The following is a 5,337-nucleotide window of genomic DNA, read 5'->3' on the forward strand; positions in this document are numbered from 1 at the left end:
GGCCACATACTGTGACTCTCCCTGTACACCGTAAATGTGCCAAAAGCTTTTTGCCCTGCCTGAGCCCTCAAGCACAGAATGTCCAATTACTGGTATTTAAGGCCATTAAGCCTTTCCCCCCAAAAGTATCCCAAACAAACACCCAGCCCTCCTGATCTCATTACATACTGAATGATGACACCTTCCCCAACAGCTTAATTATATTCAAAAACCCGGTGATAGAGAGAGATTGCGCAAGCAGGATTCCTGTGTGATGTGCAGGATTTTGATGGCTTGACGTGTGATGTTTCAAAGCCACAAATCATTCCAGTGTCTTAAAACTAATAATGCTAATTCAAGATTCATGCCAGAGGAAGCATCTACTCCAGAATGTGCCCTTTGGCCTTGGGGCTTATGAGCAGAATGACATTTTGACGAGTCCCATAAGAAACTTCCAGGCCAGCAGTCCACAGCAGTCCGTTGGACATTCAGGGGTGCTTGGATGGTGCATTTCTGCATGAATTTATTATTTATTTCAATTACTTCTACCCTGCCCTTCTCACCCCCGAGGGGGGACTCAGGGCGGCTTACAAACGAAGGCACAAGTCGATGCCTAAATCAATAAACAAACAATACATAAAAGCAATTTAAACGATTAACAAGTTAAAAACATTAATACATAGTAAAATAGCAAAACAATCTCATGCTCAGTGTTCAGAGTCCGTTTATCCATTCCATTCCGTTCACCCTTGTTTATTGTCAGATCTTCCCTTAGCTGCCAGAATATCCAAAAGCTTGGTCCCATATCCAGGTCTTCAATTTTTTTCTGAACGCCAAAAGGGAAGTCGCTGTTCTAATCTCCCCGGGGAGTGAGTTCCACAGGTGAGGGGCCACCACTGAGAAGGCCCTGCTCCTCGTCCCCACCACCCTCACTTGTGATAGTGGCGGGGTCGAGAGCAGGGCCTCCCCAGACAATCTTAAATTTCGAGATGGGATGTAGAGGGAGATCCGTTCGGACAAATACACTGGGCCGGAACCGTATAGGGTTTTGTAGGTCAAAACCAGCACTTTGAATTGTGCTCGGAATTGGATCGGCAGCCAGTGGAGCTGGCGTAACAGAGGGGTGGTATGCTCCCTGTACGCCGCTCCGGTGAGTAATCTGGCTGCTTCTCGCTGGACTAGTTGAAGTTTCCGAGCAGTCTTCAAAGGCAACCCCACGTAGAGTGCGTTGCAGTAATCCAACCGGGATGTAACAAGAGCGTGGACCACCGTGGCCAGATTTGACTTCCCAAGGTACAGGCACAGCTGGCGCACAAGTTTTAATTGTGCGAAAGCTCTCCCAGCCACCGCCGAGACCTGGGGTTCCAGGCTCAGCGATGAGTCCAGGATCACTCCCAAGCTGCGAACCTGCGTCTTCAGGAGGAGTGTAACCCCGTCTAACAAAGGCTGTAACCCTATACCCTGTTCGGCCTTACGACTGACCAGTAGGACCTCTGTCTTGTCTGGATTCAATTTCAATTTGTTAGCTCTCATCCAGTCCGATACAGTGGCCAAGCACAGGTTCAAGGGCTGCACAGCCTCCTTGGTGACTGAGAAGGAGTGACAGATTTGGACATCATCTGCGTAAAGATAACATCTCATTCCGAAACTCCGGATGATCTCCCCCAGCGGCTTCATGTAGATGTTAAATAACATCGGGGAAGAATTGAACCCTGTGGGACTCCACACAACAACGGTCGCGGAGCCGAACAGGTGTCACCCAGTAACACCTTCTGGGTCCGTCCCTCAAGGAAGGATCGGAGCCACTGCAAGGCAATGCCCCCGAGCCCCATGTCCATGAGGCGCCCCAGAAGGATAGCGTGATTGACGGTATCGAAGGCCGCTGAGAGGTCCAGCAGAACTAACAGGGACACACTCCCCCTGTCAAGCTCCCTGCGCAGATCATCTACCAAGGTGAAGGAAACCATGAAGGAAACCATGAAGAGCAAGAGATCTGTCCGTATCTTATATAATTTCATAAACTTGATTGTACATGGTCAATGGCCTTTACAAAACACAGAATGAAACATGAACAGAATTGACAACAAATTATTTAAAAATATTAAACATAGCTTTAAAACCATTTTGCTGGACCCCATAAAACCAAAAGTTGTAAAAATAGCTTTATATTAGGCCTGGGTAACAACGGAAAAATTTGTTTCTAAAATCGATTTGTATTTGGGGTTTTTTTTTTGTTTCGATATTTAAAATAATTACAAAATTTTCCTTTTAAAAAGTTCGATATTTACAAAATTTCGTAAATGGTAAAAAATTAATGAATCGATTTCCGAAACAATAACGAATCGATTCGTTAATGGCGGACGCGACCGCGAAATATGCTAAAAAACCTCCAAAACCTTCTGAAGCTTCCCTCTCCCTCTGTTGTTGACTGTTGGTGTGATATTATAATTTTTTTTACTAATTAAACCATAAAACTGGCCCAGACATGCGGAAATAATAACGAAATGACCTCAAAACAATAACGAAACGAATACAATATCGAAATACGAAGCATTTACAAAACGTTTTTGAAAATTCGTTTTTTTAAATAATTGCTCCAGAATGGTTCGTTATCGTTTTGTAATTGAAAAAATTAACGAATTATTAACGAATTACGAATTAACGAAACGAAACCGCCCAGCCCTACTTTATATTACAATATGTTTGGTAACAAAGCAACTTTCTCAGCTACCAAACTGGGCTATTAAGTATGAGATAAATAGCAACATATCAGACAACAATTCTATTGCTTTCCGAGATGGGTAGATCATATATAGCTGAATAAGGGGTGACAAATAAGTAATGAATTACCAAATACAAATTTCCTGTCTAAAATTGGAATACAGATTGAGCATCTCTTATCTGAAATGCTTGGGACCCAAAATGTTCCATTTTTTTTTAAAAAAAAATCTTTGGAATACTTGCCTTGGAGATGAGACCCAGGCCCAAACACAAAATGTATTAATTTTCTTATACATATAGTCGAAATGTAATTTTACACACAATATTTTTAACAATTTTAATAATTTTAATAACAATAGTACACTGAACCATCCAAAAGGAAAAGGTTTACTATGTCTGGCACCCATGTGGACAATTTTGAATTCTGGTGTATTTTGAATTTTGAAATTCCAGATAAGAGATGCTAAACCTACCGCAAAATCTCCCTTGAAAATAAGCAGAAGGCACCTGGTGGAATCTGAGTTCTATGAAAGCTCTTCAGATGTCAGCATTCAAAGTTTCAAAATAATGTGGCTTTGAATTATTGGTGTGAATTTGTGTGGATATACAGTGGGGGGGGGGGGGGGGATTTAGTCAGATACCAATTGTACAAGTTCTTCCACTTAAAAAGATGAGAGAGACCTGTAATTGACATCATAGGTAGACCTCAACTATGAGAGACAACATGAGAAAACACATCCAGAAAAATCACATTGTCTGATTTTTAACTAATTTATTTGCAAATTACGGTGGAAAATAAGTATTTGATCAGCTACAAACAAGCAAGATTTCTGGGTCTTATAGACCTGTAACTTCTTCTTGAAGAGGCTCCTCTGTCCTCCACTCATTACCTGTAGTAATGACACCTATATGAATTTGTTATCAGTATAAAAGACATCTGTCCACAACCTCAAGCAGTCACACTCCAAACTCCACTATGGTGAAGACCAAAGAGCTGTCGAAGGACACCAGAAATAAAATTGTCACCCTGCACCAGACTGAGAAGACTGAGTCTGCAATAGGAAAGCAGCTTGGTGTGAAGAAATCAACTATGGGAGCAATAATTAGAAAATGGAAGAGATACAAGACCACTGATAATCTCCCTTGATCTGGGGCTCCACGCAAGATCGCATCCTGTGGGGGTCAAAATTATCACAAGAATGGTGAGCAAAAATCCCAGAACCACACGGGGGAACCTAGTGAATGACCCACAGAGAACTGGGACCCACGTAACAAAGGCTACCATTAGTAACACACTACGCCGCCAGGGACTCAGATCCTGCAGTGCCAGACGTGTACCCCTGCTTAAGCCAGTACATGTCTGGGGCCGACAGAAGTTTGCTAGAGAGTATTTGGATGATCCAGAAGAGTACCGGGACAATGTCATATGGTCAGATGAAACCAAAGTAGAACTGTTTGGCAGAAACGCAAGTTGTCATGTTTGGAGAAAAAAGAATGCTGCGTTGCATCCAAAGAACACCATACCTACTGTGAAGCATGGGGGTGGCAACATCATGCTTTGGGGCTGTTTCTCTGCAAAGGGACCAAGGTAACTGATCCATATGCATGAAAGAATGAATGGGGCCATGTATCATGAGATTTTGAGTGGAAACCTCCTTTCATCAGCAAGGGCACTGAAGATGAAACGTGGCTGGGTCTTTCAGCATGACAATTATCCCAAGCACAAAGCCAGGGCAACAAAGGAGTGGCTTTGTAAGAAGCATTTCAAGGACCCGGAGTGGTCTAGCCAGTTTCTAGATCTTAACCTTATAGAAAACCTTTGGAGGGAGTTGAAAGTCCGTGTTGCATAGCGACAGCCCCAAAACATCACTTCTCTTGAGGAGATCTGCATGGAGGAATGGGCCAACATACCAGCAACAGTGTGTGCCAACCTTGTGAGGACTTACAGAAAACCTTTAACCTCTGCCATTGCCAATAAAGGATATATAAAAGAAGTATTGAGATGAACTTTTGTTATGGACCAGATACTTATTTTCCACCATAATTTGCAAATAAATTCATTAAAAAGCAGACAGTGTGATTTTCTGGATGTGCTTTCTCATGTTTTCTCTCATAGTTGAGGTCTACCTATGATGTTAATTACAGGCCTCTCTCATCTTTTTAAGTGGGAGAACTTGTACAATTGGTATCTGACTAAATACCCCCCCCCCCCCCCACTGTATATTTAATTCACATTCTTCAGGTTTATCCTGCAATGATTAATAATATTCAGACTTGGAAGAAAAATATTCTTTTTTGGAATCCAGCTTCCAGAATCACACCGCCAGAAGGGGTTCCCATTATATTAGGATCTCCATGAGCTCCCTTATCTTTCTTGGCTCTCTTCCACCCAGTTCCATAAAGATGGCTCAGCTTCCACGTGCCATGCATGGATTATCCCACACTCCTTGTCATATCCTTTGCACTCAGTATCTCCTTCTTATCCTTGTGGTTTTGCCTCTGCCCTACCTTTTCCAGATCCAATCAGTTGGTAGGTGGCTTTGGCCAGCACCCAATCACCATTGTCAGGCACGTAATGAGGGAAAACAAAGCAGTAACAATGTGCTGAGTCAAAGGCATCAAAGGCATTTACCAAAT

This window comes from Anolis sagrei, chromosome 1 (genome assembly GCF_037176765.1).
Source record: "Anolis sagrei isolate rAnoSag1 chromosome 1, rAnoSag1.mat, whole genome shotgun sequence".
NCBI lineage: Eukaryota > Metazoa > Chordata > Lepidosauria > Squamata > Dactyloidae > Anolis > Anolis sagrei.